We start from the raw sequence: 11,106 nt of genomic DNA on the forward strand, positions 1-11,106 counted from the left end.
GAGCTGAATCTATCAAACGTGAATGTGCAAATAAGCATGAGCAGTGAAACTACTACACTACAGGCTGTATAGCAGATTACGCCTGTTTTCAGTGTACCAGCAAGGACACAGACCACACTGAAAGGGCTGGGGCGGGGTTGTATGCTTTGAGGCCTTGGGGCAGCAGCTTGCTGCAACTCCACCACTCTCAGGTAAGATATGCACTGCTGTGCCAAGACTTGAAAGACATTCAAGATGCACTGCTCCTTATCCAGCAGTGTATCACTACAGGGAAAATAAAAAGATAAAGAGAGGAAAGAGTGGAAGAGAAAAGGTTGAGTTGCTGAGTCGGAGACAAACTGTTTAAACAGTCATGAGAGTGTTGTCATATGAACTTCTGAGAATTAATTGAATAATAATAATCTTTTATCAGAAAAGTAGGAGTTTCAGCATGAATTGCCTGAACTAAAAGCTGAGACCTGTCCTGACGTAAACCAAGTATGTGCTACGTCAGTATTCACTCAATATGTGGCTTATAATTTATTACTCCAGGGTGAATTAGTTTTTGTTTTATCTTTATTCAGGTAGTCTCACTGAGATCAAGATCTCTTTTTAAAGAGAAAGACACATTCCAAGGGAGGACTAAATGTATATCAGGGAGGAATGGGTTTCATTGACGTGTCAGTTTGCAGAGATTTATCCTTTGATGAGCCAATCCAGTGTCCCTCAGGGATGCTGATTCATGCTGAATGCTGTGTGAATGCATAAACCCAGCGCCCAGATTTTAATCTCTTTAAATGATTGCGGTTAAAAGGCAGCTAACACAGCAGGGCTCAAACTGAAGGTTCGATAGTTGAATTAAACTCCAGGAATAATAGTGAAGCTGCATCTGCAACTGCCAGCTCAGTATGTTATTTTTTTAAAAATTCTGAATAAAATGCCTGAAAACTGAACCCAATCCAATGCAAAACCCCACTGACATTACTGAATCTCATGCAACACTCTGACATCAAAGCCTGGTTTCTACAAACCCTAGTCAATCACATGAAAACAGCTCAAATATTTAACCTACATCCTGTATACGAATAAATGCAGATTTTGAATTATATACATGTACTATGTTTTTGTGTTGTGTATTTGTGGATGCTATTTTTTAGCTGAATTTGGGTGCTTACTGTTGCAGATGAGAAAGTAAATTAAACATGTTAGACCTTGAGGCAAAAATACAACACAAACTGTACCTGTGAGAACAGGTTAAAAGAATACTTTTAATATTTTTGGAATTACGCTAATTAATTGAAACGACTCATGTCTGCGCGGTAAATATAAAGCTACCACCAGCGGCTTGTTAGCTTAGCTCAGCATAAAGATTGTAAACAGGAGGAAACAAGTCGTTGTTTGTTTAATCTGTACGAAGTGTAAAACAGACAAGGTGTGGTTTTGGGAGCGTTTACGTGCCTGACTTCCTGAAGTCTTGTCGTCACTGTAAGGTCGCCAGGCAACCAGTGGAGACCCTAGGCTAGGTTTCCACTCTTTGTGCTAAGCTAAACTAACGGACTTCTGGCGGTAACTTAATAGTTATTGTACAAATATGAGAATTGTATCAATTTTCTCATCTGACTCTCAGCAAGAAAGCAAATAAGCATATTTCCCAAAATGTCAAGCTATGCCTTTAATGATAAATATCTGAAGTGTTACTTTCTGAAATGCTGTATATATTTAGGTATTAGTTTCTCCAGCACACACTGATTGGTTGGAATTGGTTGCAAATCAACCAGCATATCCAACAAAATACCTTTAATATAAATATAACTTGTTCTGTCTTACACTGTAGCAGTAGTCAGAATCCTGCCCTTTATCTTTCCTATCTTCCCACCTAAATGCCACAAAGGTGGAATTTTCCACAAGCCACTTCCCTGAGTTCACTGTGGAATGCAGACAAGATGGAGCAAGCCTGCAGAGGACCGCATCATGGCAGTAACAGTATGTTGAGGTGCTTAGCTTGTGCACATCATGTCCATCTCCTTAATTCTCCCTTCAGGGGGTGAGCTATTACTCAAAGTGTAGCTCTATCCTGTAGTGTTGATGGCTGTTGCAGTTGGTTGTCATGAGGATCATGCAGGGGGCCACTGAAGGTTTATAACCACTGATTTTGACAGTCTGTATTCTCTGATTTGGCTCAGTAACCAATTCATATAGTCTGAATATTGTAATCATTTATGTTGCTTAAGTAGTTTGACACATTAAGTAATTTCAGTGCATCATTCAATATGTTAGTCCACTTAAGTAACTCTCACAAAAACCCTAAAACCAGCAGGATGCTTTGACACAACTCTAAATTCAAAACTGTTGGAGACATTTACGACTGCGCTATTAAACAGCCATAGATTGCTATCTGCGCCTCAGAGCAACAGACCCTGTAAAGTTATACAACGTGGGCATGTGCTGACATAACAGCCACACATATCTCATCTTGCTATTACCACCCTTCACACAGGTGATGGAAGTGCACAATAAGGTGTGTGAAGAGAATGATGAGAACACCATGCCTCTTTAGAGCCAAACTTACCATCTGTGACAGAGTGTAACAGGAGGATGTCTGAGAATCCAAATACATTTCTATATACACTTTATATACATTTACAGAACACTTAAATGAGTCACACAGTCCTACACTTTTAATGGGATATATGAAAGATGACAAATTGACTCGAATGGGGAGTTGTTGGCATGTGAGTATGATGATAAGGAGCGTTACTCCAACAAATACTATGAAAAATTGAGTCTCCTTGTGCTTTTTGAGAACAAGTGGCGTCTCTCCACCCACTTAAAGCTGAATAATAGATCTGATGGATCCTCTGTGTATCATACAGCTGCTGTCAGAGTAATTACAATAGACATGAGTGGAGCTCTCAAACGACCATATCAGGGTTTATATGAGTTAAGCTTATCACACTGACTCTCAGGCTGAAACGATTTCACTTTCCACGGTCCGCTGAAGGTGGACCACTGCACGAATTAAAGACACACTCGCTGGTTTCGAAAATAGCTGACCCATTATGCCGCTTAACCCCAAAATGTTCACCCAGCTCATTTTTGACTTTTGTGTCAACTTTCAAAACATTAAGCATGAGCTGAGAGGAGGACATTTTGGGATTGGGAGGACTGTTGGGTGTAACAACTACATCAGGCAGTACACCTTTAGGGTTTTAAAAATGGGGGGGAGAGAGTGCCACCTGTTGATTTTTTATGTTATTACAATTAAGGGGCAACTTTCATCAAGCAGTGTTGACAAGATGGAATCCTGTAAGTCTGGACAATATGGATGAATTCAATATGAGAGTATTATTACAATTTTTTGTGAAATATGCAAAATTACAGATAAAATAATTGGTGTGCAATAATCAGTGTTATGCATAACATGAGACAAAAATGTTTCAAAGCAAAAAAACTTAAAACCTTTTGCAGGTTTTTAAGTACAACTTGATTGAATTTGATGATTTGGACAGCAGAATTTTGTTAAAGACCCAAAAAATCCTGCACACTGTGAATCTCTTTCACTTTATTTGTGACATTTTGATCCTTATTAGGTAAAATAAACAGCACTGGTACAATATATATACATTTATAAATATAGCCCAGGAAAAAAAAAAAATCCTATTGACCATATTGACATTAATTTGTACGAGGGATGCACCGATCTGATACACTTCATTGGTATTGGCTCCAATACTGACCTTATTTTTGTGATTAAGTATTATTCCTGAGATGACTGATGGATATTTAACACAGGTTCTGTGTCTATGTCATTATAAAATTAAATATCTCTGTTATTAATTACATTTCTTTTAGTCATACCAAGCTACCGACAATTATCCCTTACCTCACACAAAAGAGTTTCAGACAGTTGATGTATCGCTATTGAAAGAGAAAAGGTTGGATCAGTGCATCACTAATTGGTATGGATGCCAGAGAGGTGCTGCTGTTGCTCACTGATTGGTGCTTTTACCCCCAGGCAATGTTTACAATACTGGTTCTGTTTGTCGATTGGAATTTTACAGGATGAGGGTCTGAAGACTGAAACATCATTAATAAAGTGAGTACAAGGGGTCGGCAATGTGCAGGAGTTTTTTGTTCTTTCACAGTCAACAAAGTTTTGATCTGACACATTTTTCTTTAAGACTTTCTGGTATCAAATAACTTTGTAGTAATTATTTACAGCTGAAGTTCAAGACAAAACTAGTAATTACTTCACCTGAGCAATCCCTTAGATACCCACTAACCTGGAAGAACTGGTTCCAGGTACTATGTACCTCTTACATGGAATGAACTGCAAACTACCCTCAAACTAGATTCTTTCATTCACCTTTGAGATTTTAAAACTTTATTTTCTGATGTTTTTTATGACTCTTGTAATTGTTTTCATGAATTATTTGTTGGTTGTGGCTGTCTGGTTCACCCAGACACCAACCAGCACATCTGGAAATTCCATCTGGCCCAATGTTTCAAGCGTGTCAGTTATGTTGTGGTAATTTGATTAAACACGACTTAATTTATGCAACATGTGAACACAATATAAACTTAGATAATAGAGGTTTTTGAACTAGATTTTGTGCATTGCCCTTTTACAAGATTGGGCCACAGGATTACATGATAATGCAGGAACAGGTTGATATTGTACTTTAATGGTGCAACTTCACGAGCAAATCTGCAAGTCACCGAGTGACCAAAATCCAACTGACACAAAATGAAGCTTCTGTGGCCCCTGGAGGTCTGAGGCCCTGGGGCAGTTGCCAACTTTGCCCAGCAAGTAATCCAGCCTAAGTATGCCATATTATGGTACAAGCGTTGAGTTTGGATCAATTTTGGTAATCAATGTCTGTATACTTGTGCCTACGTAAAACAGTCTGTGTATCCAGCTAGAAATTAACAAAATAGATTCATTTTTTGAATTTCTCTCACTTAGAGGAGCTTAAAAGTTTGAGGGACTGATTTAATATGGTCCTACTTAAGGAAAGTGAACTTTTTCTGTCTTCCATATTAAACTTTGACAAACTGTTTCACATTTACTCTGGTCACGACTAGACTTAGCTCTAATTGGTCTCCCTCACCAAACAAATCCTAAACTACTTCCAGTCACACAGTTACAGTTTGCAGCCTTGTCACTGACACACTTCAGTAATAATGGAAGGACAATGTTACTATGGGAAAAAGACAAAAAACATGTCATGTCATATTGACCACTTAAGAATCTTATATTAAAGAAAACGGAGAACATCACAGCTGTTCAAGGATTTTTACTACAAACGGAACAACTGATGAACTTGTCGACTGAATGTTTATGTCATTATGTCTTGTTGTTACCATATATGTCCATTTCTCCAGTTACACACGCTGAATTCAATTAACTTGTAGGCTGACTTTAAAATGTATCAGATGAAAAGAAGGAAAGAACCTGCAGAAGATTAATCAAAGTAAAGATAATGGCACCAAACCAGCAGTGTACAGTGAACTTACAGTGTATTGGACTGTTGAACAGAAGCATACAAATAAACCCTGGCTTAAGAAAGACACAGCAGTATCTCTCTAAGGTTTATGAACAAATGCTTACAGTGTATTGATGTATGACATCTACCTTCATGGACCCGTAACACATCTGTGAAGCCAATCCATTTCAAATGTAAGGAAACTGACACGTATGAAAAAGACAGCTGAAGTGAAAATTTATGGTTCCATTTATGATAATAAAGACATTTTGGGTAAGAAGCCAGCTGAGGCAGCTGAGGCCAGTAGCTCTCCAGTGTCACAGGTTTTGTAGGTGTCTCAATGCACTGAATAATGTATTGACTCATTTGTCTGGAGGAGTGCCACAGTAAGCCAGACAATCAATGGCACAGCAGCAGTGCCAGATCTTTATAGAACTGCCTGTGTTTTTTTTTTTTCCTTCAACAGAGTCTTTTTAGTCGCAGCATTAGAAAACAGTTTTTATAATAATTTACCAATTCATGTCCTGGTAGGGAGCTGATGCACTGGCAGGTGCTCGTCAGCAACAGTGTCTCAGTTCTCAGTTTGCAAAAGCAGATAAAAGCCATTCTTAAAATGAATAAACAAACACCTGTTTGAAAAAAACATGATTTAGGATAATAAATGCATTTATTATGCTAACTCATGTTTTTTTGTGTGTGCACTCCAGGGAGTATCAATCAAACAGGTGCTTGTTTATTCATTTTAAGAATGGCTTTTATCTGTTTTTGCAAACGAATTCTATTATATATCTGCGGGATATATCTGCTACTACATTATTAGTAGCCTGTTTATTTGTCACTACAGGTTAGCATGAATTGTAAGGATGGTGTTTGTCTCACGAAAACAATATAGAGGTTCCCATTCCTCTTCTGCACCATGGCAATACATCTGGAAAAGCATGATGCAAATTTCTCTGAGGTAAAGAGAACACAATCATCTGGATTGATAAATCTCACATGAAGAAAGGGAGAAGATTTTTTTTCTATTGCAATGTAATGAAATATGAAGCTTTCTGTGTTTGCTCAAATAGCCATGCTACAGGCCTGCACAACAGTCCTTTGAACAAAATGATAACATCAACATGCTCATATGCTCACAATGACATGTTAATGCTAAGCAGGTATACTGTTAACCATGTTCACTATCTTAGCTTAGTGTGTTAGCACGCTAACATCTGCTAATTAGCACTAAACACAAAGTACAGCTGAGACTCATTGTAATGTCTTTAGTTTTGTAGGTATTTGATAAAATATAGAGCAAACTGAAATATTGACCTCATGAAGGCGCTAGATGAAAAGTTAGGCGATCAACGAAGTGATTACAATTGTGAGGAATGTGCATTTTGCCCTAAATTTAATGGCAATTCATCCACTTAATTTTGTTTTGTTAAGATATTTCAGTCTTGACCGCAGTGGTGGACCAACTGACCGACATCCAGCTGGGGAACTGAAAATCAAAGTTTTCTATTTGAAATAGACGTGACATTTAAACAGTTGCTGGGCCTTACAGAAGTTACACAAAATACTCATTCTCAGGTGTTTAATGGGTTCCCCTCTGGTAGTGATATTGATGCATGGACCTTGGCTTCTTAGGTACAGTGTCAAGGTTCATAGGTTGTATAGCATGGACTAATGTCAAAATATCTGAACTATCCCTTTAATACTGTACAACCACACCAAATACCAGTTTCTTTTAAATGGGCTCCTCTTTTCTTTTATTCTTTTGACACATTTCAATGCAGTGCCTTCATTCACTTTAATGGTGAAGATTAGAGAGAAAAGATGATGAAAAAATGATGAATAGATAACCTATCCATCTCACTCCATTTAAATCAATAAATCCAGCAATAATTGCATGCTGGTTTGTCCTAACTGACATGCATTTAGCAGCTATGCAACAACAACAACATTAAAATTCTACTTCTACTGTACATGTCCTCCACCACCAACCTCCCTTCAGCCTTCAACACACACACACATCTGGCCACTTCGGTGGATGGTGTGAGATACTCTTAAATCACGCTTTCTGCCTTACCTCTAACCCCCTATGGTCCTTCAAGGTATTCTCATTAACAGTAGAGGGCATTGGACACATCACCTCATCACCTCCCCACAGGATCGAGGCTCTCCACCTGACCTTGGAAAACGTCCAAGACAGCAGCACATCGGTCCTCAGGAGGGGAAAGAGGTTTAGGTTGTGGGCTGAAGGTCAGCATATCGCAGCCTCACTGCATGCTGAAGAGCTCTGCAGCTGCTTTCGAGGCAGGATGAGTTTTCTGTAGTGTCTCTCTTTCTATCTGTAACGGAAAAGGTGACCTCTGATAAATCCCTATGACACTCTGATGGGTCACACTTTTTGTATTCAAATCTTCAGAGTACTTCTCAGGCTTGTGTTTCAGTCCGGGTTTATAATTTATGGACTTCTTATGAGATATCATACAAAATGTAATGTGACATTGAGTGCTGTTGTGTTTCCCTCGAGATGCTCTGAAACATAAAAAGGTTTGTAGCTGGCTGTACCTATGAAACTCCATCCGGCAGCCAAAGCAGACCTCCGAGCAGCATGGCCACTATTCACTCATACTTTCATATGAAAATACAACCCTGCTCTCTTGAAACACAGAGTAGGCAGAGGCAGAAAAAGAAAAGTCCATTAATAGGGAAGATGGACTCTAATGTGGAATCGACCAGAGGGTCTAATGATTACTAGCCGTTCATTGATCAAGCACTCCAAGACAAGAACAAAGAACGCTTTGAGGGGGATGAATCCTCTGCTCCTGCTGCTACTCCAGAAATCAGTAATCAAACCTCTGAGCCTCAGATGTCTGTTCTTGGTTTAAAATAAATACTTAAACTCAGATTTGCTAAAATATTCAAACATTTAATAGTTTATATATTACACTAGAAAATCCATTTGTTGCATTATTCATACTATTTAAAATGTTTTAGCTATGAAAGCAACGTGGCCTTTGGGACAGCAATGTTGGTCGGTCTACCAGTTTGGTCTGGATTAAAAAATAGCTTCTACTGGATTGGCATCAAATTTTGTAAAGACATCCATAGTTTTCAGACAGTGGTTCAGACTGAAATATCTCATCATTTATGGTTGAATTGCAATGACATATGTGTATTTGTACAGAGGTTTAGAGTGTTAATGGTATTAATGGGGACTCCCTTTTCCTCTAGCGTCCTCATTAGGCCAAAATTTCAAATTATCCAATGATTTTGACCAAAAACCTGCTAAACTAAGCCACAGCCTCCTTTAAGTTTCAGCTGAACATTGTGTTTTGTACTAAATAGCAAATGTTCATATGCTAACATGCTAAACTAAGAAGATGAACATTGCAAACATCTGCATGCTAACATGCTAACATGCTAACATGGCTCTATCATCTATCTATCATTCTCTTGTTTACTTACATTTAAATATGTTTTTAAAGCTATTTATGTACCTGCTCAGGGCTTTTTCATTTAATCATAGCACATGCATACTTTTATTATTTATTATTTATTATTATTTATTTTCCTTTTTCCTCAGTCTGTCATGTGTTATTGCTCTGACATTGTAAAGAGAGGGATTGTGGCTAAAAAGATAATCTTTGACTTTAATGATTAATCATCAAAGTTTAATGAAACTGCACAAGTCAAATCATTATGGAAAAACAAATTTTCATCAGGCTGCCCTAACAGTTTTTCACAAATAGGTACAGATGCAGCATGGGAATAGCAGCTATTTGTTTGAACAGGAAACAAGTCCTTTGGATTCTTGCTAGGTCTGCCTCTAAATTTGTATCCCCATGTGCAAAATGCCAGTGTTTACTTATTTTTGACCTCCAGATTTGCTGTTGTTTTGCTGCTGCAACTTTCTTTTAAGAAAAGGGTTCACAGTTTGAAAAGAAGGAAGCAACAGGAAAATAACCTACAAAATTGTAATAATTTTGAAAATGTTCCTCCCTGGAGTGAATCAAGGCCAAGACACTCCAGGAGAAACCATGGATGTATTATAAGAGCTGTCTTAATAGAAGCTAATGGTAGCAACACATTTTTAGTCGATACAGACAGACATATTCTTATTGATGTTTTGCACAGATTTGAAGTGATTTCAGGAGACTTGTCAGATATCAACATTAAATTCATATTGATGACGTTGTGTGAAGGAATCTACAGAATGTGTGTACATTCAAGAGCGCAAAACCAATATCAGAATTCATAATACTGCTGTTTTTGAACACAAAAAGGGTCAAAATCAGCTAAGAAAGCATAATGGATTGCAGAACAGCACAAAAGTGACACCTGCCAAATTTGAATGTACAGTATATTCTCTACTCTGTCTACAATATGTCACACTTGCAATATATTACATCGTTCAGCGTCGGCCCTCCCTGAGAAAAACATGCTGTTCCTTGCTACAGTGCATTATGATTATGAAAGGTTGCAAATGGGCTAATTTGCAGCTTTGACAGCGCCAGCCTCAGCAAAGGCGGGTAGTAATAGGTTTTGAGGTGCCGCTTCAGCGACTGCTGTGATGGGAACGCTGTGGCTGAAAGTAGGCATAGGTCAGGCTTCTCTAGAAACTCTGACAAATTAAAAACAGAAAACCTTTGACATTTATCATGCTAGGAGTCTGCAAAGGTCATTGCCTGTACTTGCTGCTTTCATTTTCCTTCCCCATCCCCTCTGGACATGTTTTGCTGTGATTGCTTATAGCCTGCTGGAGCCGCAGAAAGGGGAATCAGGCGCTGTAATTTCAGGGAAATACTCACACCGCGACAACATTTCTCACACAAGAAGCAGATATATGGAGTACACAGAAATGTAAACTTATGGAGTCTCTCTGCTGCTTCTTTCCTCTTTACCCTTATTTATTTGCCACGCTGATATACCTGTTGTTAATAGGCCTATCATGATGATTAGTTATCACACCAGTTTCATCAGGATGCTATTTAGAAGTAAGCTGCTGTTGTGTAAACAACCACAGGCATGTAATAACACACTAAAATTCATTCCTGATTTCCTTGCGATACATCATTCCACACCATAAACACTGAAAACTTGTAATCCCACTGTACCATGACTGTCTCATTTAAATGTTAATATAATTCCCATCATTCATAATTTAATGTGCTCCGTGGCATTTTCCGTTCATCTCGGTAATGCTATCTTATGTGACAAGCCAATTTACTGCTGGAGTTGACCAAATTGCTTTAGCATTGTAATGCTAACACCATAATAAATCCTTGACACACAGTCCCTCCTCAGGTAATAAAAAAATAATAGAAAGTTATGCACGTTCACCACAAAATCCATTTTCATTGATTTCCCCGGCGTTACACACACCACCAAGATTGTGCCCTTACGTCGGATACGATGCAGCAGGAGAAACATTACCACGGAGGAATGTGACAGAGATGGCCCTTTTTACCCTCTCGTTGTCAGAGGTGGCATTAGTGGGGCTGAGAGCAGTGTGAGAGATGACACAAGCAGTGCTAGGAAGACGAATCAGACAGATTATAGCTCTGAAGAGAGAGAGGAGAGAGAGCAGGGCTAGGCTTAATGCCGGTAGGTGTCATTTTGTGTGACCTTTCTGGGAATTACCACTGTG

This window comes from Thunnus albacares, chromosome 4 (genome assembly GCF_914725855.1).
Source record: "Thunnus albacares chromosome 4, fThuAlb1.1, whole genome shotgun sequence".
Taxonomy (NCBI): Eukaryota; Metazoa; Chordata; class Actinopteri; order Scombriformes; family Scombridae; genus Thunnus; species Thunnus albacares.